Genomic DNA, 14,075 nt, shown 5'->3' on the forward strand with positions numbered 1-14,075 from the left:
TCTCCCAAATGCCACTTCGGAGCCTCTGCCCAAACCAAGTTTCATCATGACATTATGGCCACCAGCCAAAATGCCATTTGTAGGCAGGCCTAGCATGATCTGTTCTATCCAGAAGGAAGTGCCTTTAGCTTGTTTCTCCATGAGATTATTGGACAGCACTGTGACTTTTCACAGCTTGATGACCAAGAAAAGGACACAGTCATGCCTGAGAGGTGCTTGAGAACATTAACCTTCCCAGGCACTGTTTACCTCTTTGGAGAAAGAAAGCAATAATTGCATTCAGAATGTTCTATTATTTTCAAACATATAAAACATACGGACAGCGAAGACAGAAAAAGAGATAGATGTTCCCCATAATGATTTTATCTTCTGACCCAAAACTGAGTGATTGGAGCTCTCCAGTCCTTTTATTCCTGGTCATCCTATTTCCATTATCCTTTTTTTTTTTTTTCCACCAAAAGGCAGCTTTAATTTGAGATATTATTTGTTTGGCAGAGTAGGGCAAGGGGAGGGTGCAATGCCAGCCCCATAACTCTAGTCTCTAGTCTCCACGCTAATGAAAATACATTAATATTTTCCAAGGAAATTAGTGTTTGTAAAATGGATCCCCTGCAACTGTGCACACATTTCTATTGTAAGGAATTTTCTGAATGCATTATCTGCTTTGATCCCTTCCAATAGGCTCACAACTGTAGGTCTATTCTCTTCTTGCTTGCTTTTCCTTTGGATTTGATTTTTTTGTTGATAACAATAATTCCTATGGCATTTATCTCATTTAATCCTCATCAAAACTGCATGAGGTAGATATTGTTATTATTCTCCTTGGAATAAATTGAGGCTTAGAGAAGGCAAGTAAATGGTGTGAAGTCTTGTAGCTAATAAATGACAGAGCTGCGATGCCACCCTTGTTTGTCAAACTCCCAAATCAGGATGTTTTACCTTGATGTTTTCATGTCCCAATTCTTACTGAATTTTAAATACAATAAAGACATAAAAAATAAATCACCAAAGTACGGGTTACTTTTTTTTAAAGTAGGAAACAATAAGTGGCCTTAATGAGTTTCCTTCCAATCCTAAAAGAGTATGATGTTGAAATCCCTGTCTCTTTTCTCCCTAGGCAGCGTCTTTAGACTTCCAAATAAGCCTGAAGAGGACAGGAGAGCGAGCAATGTCTCCCTGAATGGGACTACAGGGGACGCTGGTAACCACACCTCATTCAGCAACTTGAGAAACATCAGCAATAATACTACAAGCAATCGCTTAGGTACTTGACTGTGAGCAGGAATATGAGACAAGTGGAACACACTGGCTCTCATTTTTTAAAGATGATTTCACCTTAAGAGGTAAATACTTACGGAAAACAATAAAGCACCTACAAGAAGAATTATGATACAGGTCAGCACTGTCCAACAGAACTTTCTGTCATCATGCAGATGTATTGTATCTGTGCTGTCCAAGATGTGACGTATCCAATATATTACCCACCTATGGCTATGGAGTACATGAAATGTAGCTAGTATGATGGAGGAACTCATTTTTAAATTTTAATTATCTTTATTAGCTTAGTTAACTTTAATTAACTGAAATTTAAATTAAAATAGCCAAATGTGGCCAGTGGCTACCATATGGGATGGCACAGCTATAGATGGCCATAGAAGTATGGTGAAGTGGTCAGGGAAGTCCTCATCAAGAAAGTACATTTTGAGAAGCTTTTGAAGTGGGGTACAGAGGGAAGAAAATGCAACTGGATTGAGAAAGGTGGGAGGAAATGAACAAAACACAAGGTTTGTTCTAGTAGAAGGCCTGGGGTTACAGATTCAAATGACTACAGAAAGAATCATAAGGTGGGCCAGCAGGCCGGGCACGGTGGCTCATGCCTGTAATCCCAGCACTTTGGGAGGCCAAGGCGGTCGGATCACTTGAGATCAAGAGTTCAAGACCAGCCTGGCCAAAAGGATGAAGCTCCATCTCTACTAAAAATACAAATATTAGCCAGGTGTGGTGGCACCTATAATCCCAGTACTCAGGAGGCTGAGGTGGGAGGATCACTTGAATCTAGGAGCCAGAGGTTGCAGTGAGCCAAGATCATGGCTTTGCACTCCAGCCTGGGTGACAGAGAGGATTGGTGGGGGTTATGGGGACCATGGAGATTAGAGACCCTACCCCCATCTAAAGTGGCAATCACTAGTCAGCTCCAGCCAGTTATTGCCATACAGAAATGTAGGTTCAATGTTGACTATCTTCTTATTTTTTGGAGGAAGTCAGAAACTCCAATTTTATGTTAAGTCACCTAATGTTAAGTCTTGGCCACAGTGTGTGCTAAACATTCTTAGCAGATGCTGTTGGTGCTCCACTCATATCCACTCAGCACTCCCGTCTGCAGGTGAGGCTGCCTAGTGTGACTGCCTTCAACTCTGCCTGAAGACAATGTGCACACACTTGACCTGCATTCAGCACATGCAGGAATGCTAAAACATTAATGCCCTTGGAAGCAGCTCTCAAACAATGAGAGGAAAGTATATAAATATGATAGATAGTCTTACCTCTCAGTTAGGATAGCTCTGAGATATGTTCTGTATTGCCTCCCAGAGTTTCCTTATGTGACTGAGCTCCAGCTGCCACAGTACAAACTGGTAGATAATGTGCCATTCATTGGAATCCATCCCTTTTCCTTCTCACTCTCCCACTTGCCTGTATACTGATGTTTCCTGGGATCACCTCCCAATAAACTACTTGGACACCAATCCAAATCTCAGAACCTGATCCTGGGAGGAACCCAAACAAAGACACTGTTGCAGCAAACAAACTCAAATTCCAGTGGCGAACACAATGATGTTTCAATCTCACTCACATCACAGTCCAATGAGGGTCACTGTGGAGACTGTTCCACCATCCAGGGAGCCAGGCTCCTTTCATCATGTGGCTCTGCATCTTCTATGACACCTTCCTTCTCTGCATTCAGTTGCAGATGGGGACAGATAGAGAACGTGGAGGGCCGGGAGGAGGATTTTTACCGTCAAGGCTTGGAAACAGTGACCAGCACTTCTGTTCATATCCATTGGCAGAACTCGTCATATGGTTCCTCCTACTTGCTGGGGACGCTAGGAAACGTAGTGCAGCTGTGCACCAACTGTAGAAGGAAATAGGTTTGCTGAACACATAGCAGTTTTAGCTGCTGCAACTTATTTATTTATTGAGACAGAGTCTCACTCTGTCACCCAGGCTGGAGTGCAGTGGCGTGATCTCAGTTCACTGCAACCTCTGCCTCCGGGGTTCAAATGATTCTCCTGTCTCAGCCTCCTGAGTAGCTGGGATTACAGGCATGTGCCACCACACCGGGCTAATTTTTGTATTTTTTTAGTAGACATGGGGTTTTCACCATGTTGGCCAGGCTGGTCTTGAACTCCTGGCCTCAAGTGATCTGCCTGCCTCGGCCTACCAAAGTGCTGGGATTACAGGCACGAGCCACTGCGCCTGGACTGCAACTTATTTAGATTTTGTAAAAATACTGTCCGGGCCAAAGAAGCTATGCCTGTGGACCAAAGTCAGCTTGTGGAACACCAGTTTGGAAACTGTGGCCCAGATATTATTCCCTAGAGTTAAGGGAGAAAAATTTTGCTAGCAAGCCACCCAACAAGTTCTTAACTTGCACAGAAATAAGTGTGCCACATTTTATTCAATGTCGAAACACTGTACTGAGTGCTCCACGCACAGTGCTGCAGTGAGCAGCCTCTGGAGATGTGTGTGAAACATGCAGATATTGCATGACTATATGAAATTAATCTATATGAAATTCGAAATGACTATATGAAAATTGAATCAATTCTCCACTGACTGAGTTTATAATTTCACAGAGAAAATGATCATTTCATTTCTGATAGTTCTTACGTGAGCAGTGGGTCCCTAACCAGATAGCTGTGACTTCCTTCATCCTCTGTCAAGTGATTATCTCTTAGTAGGTCATGTCAATGTAGCCCCACTTCCACCTCATCTTCAGCCTCTCCCCCGATTCCCTATGCTCCAGGCCCACTGCTTGTTTCTCAAACTTGCCAAACTTTTTACACCTCCAGAATTTTGCAAATGCTGTTCCTTATTCCAAAAATGCATTCCTGCTCTCCTCTCTTCTCTTTGCTTCATTCTTTACCCAACTGGGTCATCGGCATCTGTCAAGTCTTGGCATAAATATTCTTCCCTCATAGAAGCTTTGACTGACCACCCAAAACAAAGGGGCTTTTCTCCACCTACCATTATTCCCGCTCCTTCTATCTATCATGATTCGGAACCATATCTGCATGTTTCACACACATCTCCAGAGGCTGCTCACTGCAGCACTGTGCATGGAGCACTCAGTACAGTGTTTGGACATTGTCAGAGCTCAAAGATATCTGTTGAATAAATAAATGAATACCAAGAAAACTCCACTGCTTTAAAGAAGTTTGTGTGGATACCTTTTATAATTAAAATAACATCTCCCCATCTGTCTTGAAAGTTTAGTTAAACTTGATTAGGATTTAATGAAGAGAAATATTTATATATTGAATGCTACCTGAGGCAAAGAAATAAAATAAAAATCCTCCCTTTATCTCAGAAATCCCTGAACTTAGTCTCTTCTAAAACTAACCTAGATAAAACTCAGCGTGATCATTTATGTCAACAGGGGTGGAGAGATGAAAGCTCTTTGAAAAAGTGGAACTGATATTACAATGCAAAATTTTAATTCCTAAAAGCATCATTGACCTAAATAATCTAACAAGTTGCTCAGGGAGAAAAAAATAGGAATCAGCTTTGATTTTTCCCCACCCCTTCCAATCTCTCTGCCATCCTTATGAGCTGTACTTCCAAACACAGCTCAGCTTCACCACTTGCCTCTTCCCCTTTTGCCCAAGATTGCGTCAATCCAAGCTGCTGAATGCGTAATGAAGCTGTCTGTCTAAGAAGCACAGTTACTTGTTTAGTTAGAAATGTAATTTTTGTTTTGGGGTTTTATTTGGGAGGGATTTTTTCCAAGTGTTAGAATTTGAAAGTGTTTTCCCTATAGGAGGCAGATTCGGAAGTCTGGCCTATGACTCTTTTGGAAGCTGAAACTAATTAAAATATTTATTTTTCGCCCCTGTAGCTAAGACCCGGCGGGGAGATAGCATTCGTTTTATGAAGGTGTAACTATATCCACTAACCTCTTGTGTGCCACATTCAGCGTCTGCCCCAAGGCTGCCACACCTGCTCAAACACCTGCCCAGTATGTGAGTATTTGGTAGAATAGTTTTTAATGGCTTACCTAAGGGCACCCAGGGTCACTCACCTTTACCTGAGGACAATAGAGTCTTGTTCCACATATTTATTACCTATACACTCACCTCTGAGTGAAGTACTTTCCTGGTTTCACCTTCAGTGAGATCTGAAAAGCTATGCAAAAGACAAATAGAAAAAGAGGAAGAGAGAAATTAAAAAATAATTGTGTGTCATTTAAAAAAAAAAAATCACAGACCGGGCATGGTAGCTCAAACCTGTAATCCCAGCACTTTGAGAGGCTGAGGCAGGCATATCACCAGGTCAAGAGATTGAGACCAGCCTGGCAAACATGGTGAAATGCCATCTCTACTAAAAATACAAAAATTGGCTGGGCGTGGTGGCGCATGCCTGTAATCCCAGCTACTCGGGAGGCTGAGGTAGGAGAGTCGCTTGAACCCAGGAGGCAAAGGTTGCAGTGGACTGAGATCACGCTACTGCACTCCAGCCTGGTGACAGAGTGAGACTGTCTCAAAAAACAAAATCACAGAGGTTGAGAAAGATACGAGAATATGTTAACTGTCCTCCGTGCTTCCAGAGTGTCTACAGAATCCTCAAAGAAGTGTAAAGCCATAAACCAAGACAGAGCCAATTTCAGCATTCACTGTTTTTGAATGGCAAAAACTAATAATGATGCTTCTTCTGAATACTCAGTATGTCCAAGGACAGGCTAGATGTTTTACTTACATTATCACATTACTTCTCCCTACTCTCTACCATAGGAGACAGTATGAATATTTATGAATATTGTGTTATATTTATTTAATATTCATTAAATATTTATGAATGCTTTGCAAATGAGGAAACTAGAGCTCCAAGAAGTCCAGTGACTTGGGAAGTAGTAATGCATGGGCTAAGAGCAGACTTGGAGGTCACATCATCTGGGCTGGGGTCCCAGCTCTGCTATTGACCAGCAGTGTGACTTTAGACAAATTACTTAATCTCACTAAGCCTCTGTTTTGTCACAAAAGGGCAGTGGTAATAGGTAATGACCCACCTTACTTGTGAAGATGCAATTACTTAACACACACACAATGCCTGGCACATGATCTAACACATCACCTAGCACACAAGACATGCTGAACCAAGGTTTGCTATCATCCTCCTCAAAGATCACACACAGCTAGAGGGTTGAGAGCAAGGCTGCCAACCCTGGTTGTTTTATTCTGCTCATAAAGCTTCTGTATCTTCCATTTGCAAAAACGAAATTCAGAGAAAAATAATTGGAAATAGAAAAGGGTGGTCAAAGAGAACACCAGAACCAGAAGGAGGCGAAGACCAGTTCCTTCTGTATCTGGAACTTGCCCTGTGTGGGTCCTTTGCCTCCTATACCAGGCCCTGGAGGAAAATCTGTTTGGTGAGCTAAGAAGTATTTGTTTTTCTAATCAAGAGAAGTCTCTATAAGCCTTCTAGAATTCTCATCCTTGATGGTGAAAGAAATTACAATGTGCATATTCTATTGTTACAGGCCAACTCCCCATTTTCCTTCCCCCAAGACTGCCTTTTCCCACACCTTATTCCTCATTCTCCCACCTCTCCACTTCTTGACATTGGCCTGGTTCTTCAAGGGCCACCTGAAATCCCACCACCTCCCCAGTGAAGGTTTCCCCTTTCTCTGGAGGCTGAAACATTTATTTTTAGTTTAAACATTTAATTGGTTTTCCTGTTTCATAGGGACTAATAACCCCCGAATAGATGATGTACTTCCTTTGTGTACTCCACAGGGATTGATACTAAGTTTCAAACCCAGAAAGTTCTAAATAGATATGTACTTTGTATAAATTATTGTTGAGAACTGAACTGATTGTAGCATTTGTGAAACTCCCGCCTGGTAATAGGGATGGAACTGAAAACTTGGCACAGAGTTTTAAGGCTTGGTCCCCACCCTCAAGGTGCTTTCATCCGTAAAGAGAACAAAGCCCAACCAGGTGTGGTGGCTCACGCCTGTAATCCCAGCACTTTGGGAGGCTGAGGTGGGTGGATTATCTGAGGTCAGGAGTTTGAGACCAGCCTGACCAACATGGTGAAACCCCGTCTCTACTAAAAATACAAAATTAGCCGGGCGTGGTGGCGCATGACTGTAATCCCAGCTACTCGGGGGGCTGAGGCAGGAGAATTGCTTGAACCTGGGAGGCGGAGGTTGCAGTGAGCCAAGATCGCTCTATTGCACTCCGGCCTGGGCGACAGAGTGAAACACCGTCTCAACCAAAAAAAGAGAAAGAGAGAGAGGGGAAAAAAAAAAAAAAAAAAGCCCACAGCCTGTTATAACTGGGAGGCACTGAGGCAGAAAAGTTAGCATTATGGGTTACTTAATTTCCCTTTTTTTTTCTTAACAGTAAAATGGGTATAACAGTTGTACCTACTTCATGGACTCTTTGTCAGGTTTAAATCAGATAGTGCAGAGCCTAGCATATCCTAAGAGTTCAAATATAGCTACAGGTAGGTTCAGAAATTAGAAAAGCAATTGTTCAAATACCAGGGGGAACAACAAACATCTTATAATTAAAAGGCTCAACTGGGTATATTTCCAGAGACAGCTGAGCTGCTATCAAGTTATTTTAAAGGTATTTTATGCTAAGTACATAGTTCACAGTAGAGATAGACACTTCTACTCATGCTAATTTCTATGCAGTGGGGCAGGGGAGAGGAATTAAGAGTTGAAGCAATGGAAAGGAGTGTGCTTCTGGGCCTGGGAAATCCCAGGTGGGAGGTGACTCTGGAAGTCAAGGCCATCATTGCTCTCTTCTACCTGAATCAAAGGAATGAGTAAATTGGAGACAAATTGATAGAGTTCCAAGTAATGAACCCGAAAGAGTTTCATTGCTTTATATTCCATTATGAGGAGAGTGTAGGGTTGAGTATGCTGACCTGCAGTGAAACTGTGTTTTATTTTTTCCAACAGAGGCCCCATTTCAACACAGGCAACATTTCCTTTTTTCTGAAGCTGCTTTAGGGAAAGCAGAAGGCAAAATAAGCAGGCAGATTGGACATTACTGTGCTGAAATCATCTGGGCTCAGAAGCATCTTGTGAGATAGCAGACGGACTCTATGAGCGCTTGTGTCCAACTGTGGCACAGGGGGCTTAGGGGGTCCCACTCTTTGGGAAATGACTTTGGTCCACACTAATGTGCTCTATTAAAGGAGCTCCAGGAATCCTTTGAATGGGATTCTAGCAGTTTCTAGCAGTTGCTGGTCCTGTTGGAAGTATCGTAACACTAAAATGCAGCTCCCCTAGCCACTGCATTTAGGGTAAGGGTACCACATGTAGCAACCAGGGGCATCTTGTTCAAAGCCTCCTGTTCCAAATTTAACTTGTGTTTTTGGTGAACTTGGTTGTGGGTGGAGTTGACACCTGCCAAGAAGGTCCCAGGTTGATCCTATTAATAGGCATGACTGTAGCTAAGGAAGTTACAGTGCTAAGTTGCACTTGGTTGAACTATAGCTTTGAATGTGATGATCCTCCCCGCCTGAATGAAAAGAAAAGAGAACCACCTGCAATTAGATTCTACAGAAGCATGTGCTGAAATACATACGGGAAACTTTGCAGGCTCAACAATGACAAGCTGAAAGTATTAGGAAGATGATAAGGTACACATCCTAATAATAGTAACTAAATAGTGAACATTTCCTGCCTCCTTACTCTGTGCCAGGTAGTATACTCAAGACCATAGCTGTATTATGTCACAGTCCTTGCATCACTCTGTGTGGTAGGTACTAAGGTCTTCCTTTCATAGTTGAGGTACCTGAGGCACTGAGAGGTCAGGTGCCTGCCTAGGTCACACAACCAGAAAGTGCAGAGGCAGGACGTGAACACAGACCAGGTTCCAATGTCTCCACTCTTTCTATCAAACTGCCACTGTTAGTCTCTAATGTAAGCTTCATTGAACCAACACACAAAGCACCTGCTGGGTGTGGGGCAATGTATAAAATCCCTGGGGGCACAGAAAAGAAGTATAAACTTGATTGTGCTTGCAATATACTTCCAAAAAACCAATGAACTATTCGTGTGGTTAGTAATTGGATTAGAATAAGGGCCATCTCCCAAAGAAAATAGAAATCCTTCCCAGGGTGGAGACCACATCTGTTTTCCTATCCAGAGAGCTTTGCTCAAAGGCCTATACCTCCCAGGCTCTGGACAAACATCTCTTGATGCTGACGGGAGGGACATGGTGTCATAGAAGAAATCAGGTCTTATGGCTGAAGGTCCTGAGTACTGGTCCCAGCACTACCCCAAATTTGTCCAGTGCCTTTGGCAAGTTAACTTACCTCTCTAGGGGTCAATTTCCATGTCTACGGAAAAGAAATAATAAAAATAAAAGTTAATGTATGCCCTAGCCTACTTCACAAAGTTTGGTGGCGATGAAATGCAGTAACTATACAAACATGCTATGGCTGGGTGCGGTGGCTCATGTCTGTAATCCCAGCACTTTGCGAGACCACAGCGGGTGGATCACTTGAGATCAGGAGTTCAAGACCAGCCTGGTCAACAGGGTGAAACCCCATCTCTAGTAAAAATACAAAAAAAAAAAAATAGTCAGGTGTGTGGTGCACGCCTATAATTCCACCTACTCAGGAGGCTGAGGCAGGAGAATTGCTTGAACCCGGGAGGCGGAGGTTGCAGTGAGCCAAGATTGCACCACTGCACTGCAGCCTGGGTGACAGGGCGAGACTCCATCTTAAAACAAAACAAAACAAAAACCCAAAATGTGCTATGCAACACTATAAGGAATTTCTTTATGAGCTTTATTCCTTGAGAGTGCTGCAGAAAATCACCGGAGTGGATATCCCTGAGAGCTGAGCGCTTGGGTATGACTTCATGAATGAGGGGGACAACTGAAGCTATAGAGTCTTGTGGATTCTAGAAGCCTTAAATTGGCCAATTCTCATTTTATGTTTGAAAGCCTGGAGTGGGATGTGAAGGATGTGATACAGAGTTGTCTCCAGCTTTGGGTTCCAGGATCTCCTTGTTTGGTGAAAGGAGCCTTGACATTTTTCCTTCCTGTAAACTTTGCCATCTTCCTTCTCTGCTTGGCAATTCATGCCTAACAAGTGACATTTCCTAGGGGCAAGATAGCATAACTGTCAAGAATAGGGAATTCCTATTATTAATTTTTTTGGTTTACTTGTAACCACCCAGTGGGTTCACCTTGCCTGCTGCCTAGACAAAGCCAATTTACCAAGGCAGGGGAATTGCAATACAGAAAGAGTAATTCACACACAAATGGCTGTGCGGTAGATGGGAGTTTTATTATTACTCAAATCGGTCTCCCTGAGCATTCTGGGATCAGAGTTTTTAAGGACAACTTGGTGGGTAGGGGGAGGCCTGTGAGCCAGGAGTGCTGATTGGTCAGAGATGAAATCAAGGGAGTCAAAGATGTCTTCTTGTACTGAGTCGGTTCCTGGGTGGGGGCCACAAGATCAGATGAGCCAGTTTATCGATCTGGGTGGTGCCAGATGATCCATTAAGTGCAGGGACTGCAAAATATCTCAAGCACTAATCTTAGGAGCAATTTAGGGAGGGTCAGAATTTTGTAGCCTCCAGCTGCATGACTTCTAAATCATAATTTTTAACCTTGTGGCTAATTTCTTAGTCCTACAAAGGCAGTCTAGTCCCCAGGCAAAAAGGAGGTTTGTTTTGGGAAAGGGCTGTCATCATCTTTCTTTTAAACTATAAACTGTTTCTCCCAAAGTTAGTTCGGCCTATGCCCAGGAATGAACAAGGACAGCTTGGAGGTTAGAAGCGAGATGGAGTTGGTTAGGTCAGATCTCTTTCACCGTCTCAGTTACAATTTTGCAATGGCTGTTCAATCATTCTAAATCTCAGTTTCCTCAGCAGAAAATAAGGAGATGATAATAGTACCAACCTTATAGGATTATTGTAAATTTTTTATGTGAGGTAATTCCTATAAGGAGCTTAGCTCAATGGCTGGAAAATATATGTAGGCCATTGTTAATATGCATATATAGTTATAATTACGGTGTAGTTCTGTTTTTCTTCTACCAGCCCTATCTTCAAATATACTTGCTGTCAGTTAAAGTTCAATATCTTATAAAGAGATTTTAAGGCTTGGGAAAGATTAGTGAAATCAAGAAACTGGGAGTTGCTAAAAAGTTAGTTATAAGGCAAGAAGCCAGAAACATCTCCCTCCCTGGATTCAGGCTGTTCCCCAATAATCTAAAGTGAGAAACATAAATAGGGCAAAGATAATCTACTTCATAAGATTATGAATAAATGACATGCAAGGATTTTTTTTTATTCTATAGCTCCTGTCACAGCATTGAGAAAGCAAACTTTTCATGAGGCAGTCACTGTCATTTGCTCTTTATTGCCTTAAATGTCCAGGCCGTGGAACCCCAAAGTCAACCCCCAAGCATCCCCAGAAGAAAAGTACACTTTGAATAATTACAGTCCTTTAACTTTCCTGATTCAACCTTCAAAGGCCACGAATTGCTTCTAACGAAGAAGCTGAAGTGAAAGAAGAAGGAACGTCAACAAAAATGTCTGTTTGTGTTATCTCTTTACTTTCACGGTTTATAGGTTTGGGGGAAAGTTTTTATTTTCGGTGGAATAGAAGAAGGGAAGAAGAGAGACTAAAAAGCATTTCTGAGATTTCCAGAAGCAGTAATGGAAAATCCCGACCCTAGAGTCTTGCTTTCTTCCTAGAAATAGAATGCTCCTGAAGTTCCCAGGAGAGCCCTTGGCAGACAGATGTCAATCATTCCATCCCTTGTTTTGCTGGGTGGAGTCACTGGAGCTTAAAGAAGGGGAAGTAAACTCAAGCACACATCCTGGTGACCTCTAGCCACGGGTCAAATTTCACTGATGTCAATTAAAAATGACCAAAGACCCGCCCCTGTGAAAACCCTGTGGGCAGCCATTTTGTCTCAGGGAAACTGCCCAGATCTGATGTACAGTATTTCCGGACGTCTCTTCGTTGTATACGGCATTTCCCTGAAATAAGCAACTCTCTGAAAAATATCATAGCGCAGATCAAAATGAAGTACTCTGCGGTGAAGTAGAAGTACACAGTCAACAAAGAAACTTGCCCTCAGGCTGCACAGTAAAACGTTGGAAATCCCAGAGCAGCAACTTGGAAATCCCACCTGCTACATATTTGCCTGAGTACTTTAAGGTTCTATGGACAATTGTCTCTCTGCGTAGATTAACCTTAAATAAACTTGTTGCGTTTTGAGATGGTATTTCTTGTTTCATTTCTCTTGCTTTTCTCCCCTATTTTATAATAAGTTTCATTCACACTGTGATACTTTAAGAAGAGATAACCTTCTACTAAGGGATGTTGCTGTGATAACCTCCAAGCCACAAACACAGGTTTTAATCTTACCTCAGGGAAGTCCTGCCTCCCTTGCAGACTAGTTTATGTCTGAGTGGATTTGCCTATCAGCGCCCTTTTCTGATGAGGCATGTAGCCCAGCACGGCAGCAAAGAATCCTGCAGCAGGCAGATAAAGCTTTCTAAAAATGTTTTAATTTTACTTTAAATTGACAAATAATAATTGTGTATATTTATGTGGTACAATGTGATGTTTCAATACATGCATACACTGTGGAATGATCAAATCAGGCTAATTAACCATATACATTACCTTACATACTCATTTTTTTGTGGTGAGAACATTTAAAATCTAGTCTTTCAGCAATTTTGAAATATACAATCCATTATTGTTCTAGTCACTACACTGTGCAATAGATCACCAGAACTTATGCCTCAGATAAAGCTTTGAATCCTGTGAATCCTGTTACCACAGAATAGCAAGTGACCTCAGACCAGTTACTTAACCCCTCTAAAGCTCAATTTGCTCATCTCTACTATTGAGACTATAATAGCATCTACTTCACAGGGATGTTGGAAGGATTACATGCTCTCAAGAAGGCTTAGTAAATCCTAACTCCTACTACATTATTTTATTGAGGTCTCATCGAATTAGATACCCGAGAGAGAGAAAATGAAAGGGAAGTGCTTAACATTTGTGACAACCTTAACGTGATCTGCACATTTCCTAAAAATTATACACTCGTATGACTTCATTTCCCCCAAGATAGTATATTAGTACTTTGGAAAGTGTGAGATGAAAAATTGTTATCCTGAACTGCAATATCCTACTTTCTGACTTCAAATCCTTATCTCTCCTGCACTTCTCACTATACCATCTCTTAGACCTCATTAGGATCACCTCACGGCCTGTGCTTTGGTTCCCATATCCTCCCACCTTTCCAGAAACTTTCCATGTATCAGCTACCCCTTCTCTCCTCTCAGCTGGGTCCTTCCCACAAGTAATGAAGCCCTAGGTCACTCTAGGCCTTTCCATATTACAAAATAATATGGAAAGGGCCATGTTTTCCCTCTTGCCACTACTGTATTTCTCTCTTTTCCTTCAGAGCCAGTCTTTCAACAAATTATGTACTCACTGCTGCCATTTTTTCAAACCTGCCTCACTCTTTAGCACATTACAATCTGGTTTCTAGCCCAAATATTCCACCAAGTCGCCCTCACAAAGATCTCTAGTGGTCTCCATGTTGCTAAATCCAAAAAACTTTTTCAGTCTTTATCTCATTGACCCTCTTGCTGACAATGGGCACAATCCCTCTTGCTTGGACTTTGTTGCCTCTGATACTACATCTTGGTTTTCCTTCCAAGTCTCTGACTGCTCCTGTTTTGTCTCCATTTCTGCCTCTTTCTCCTCTACCTTCCATTAAATATTGAAGTTCCCCAAGTCTCAGTCCTAGACCCTCTTCTCACTTTGTATACTCCACTCTATCCTGACAACCAT

At 42.2% G+C, this 14,075-nt stretch overlaps 1 long non-coding RNA gene across 1 annotated transcript in view; it reads left to right on the forward strand.

The window, feature by feature from the left end:
* Positions 1-12,487, forward strand: part of LOC134728537 (uncharacterized) — a 103,268-nt gene extending 90,781 nt beyond the window's left edge. Inside the window, exons 4-5 of the long non-coding RNA XR_010109041.1 lie at positions 1,122-1,343; positions 11,630-12,487. This is a non-coding gene — a long non-coding RNA (uncharacterized LOC134728537). The remainder of the gene's footprint in view (positions 1-1,121; positions 1,344-11,629) is intronic.
* Positions 12,488-14,075: the final 1,588 nt, after the last annotated feature.

This window comes from Pan paniscus, chromosome 11 (genome assembly GCF_029289425.2).
Source record: "Pan paniscus chromosome 11, NHGRI_mPanPan1-v2.0_pri, whole genome shotgun sequence".
Classification (NCBI taxonomy): Eukaryota; Metazoa; Chordata; class Mammalia; order Primates; family Hominidae; genus Pan; species Pan paniscus.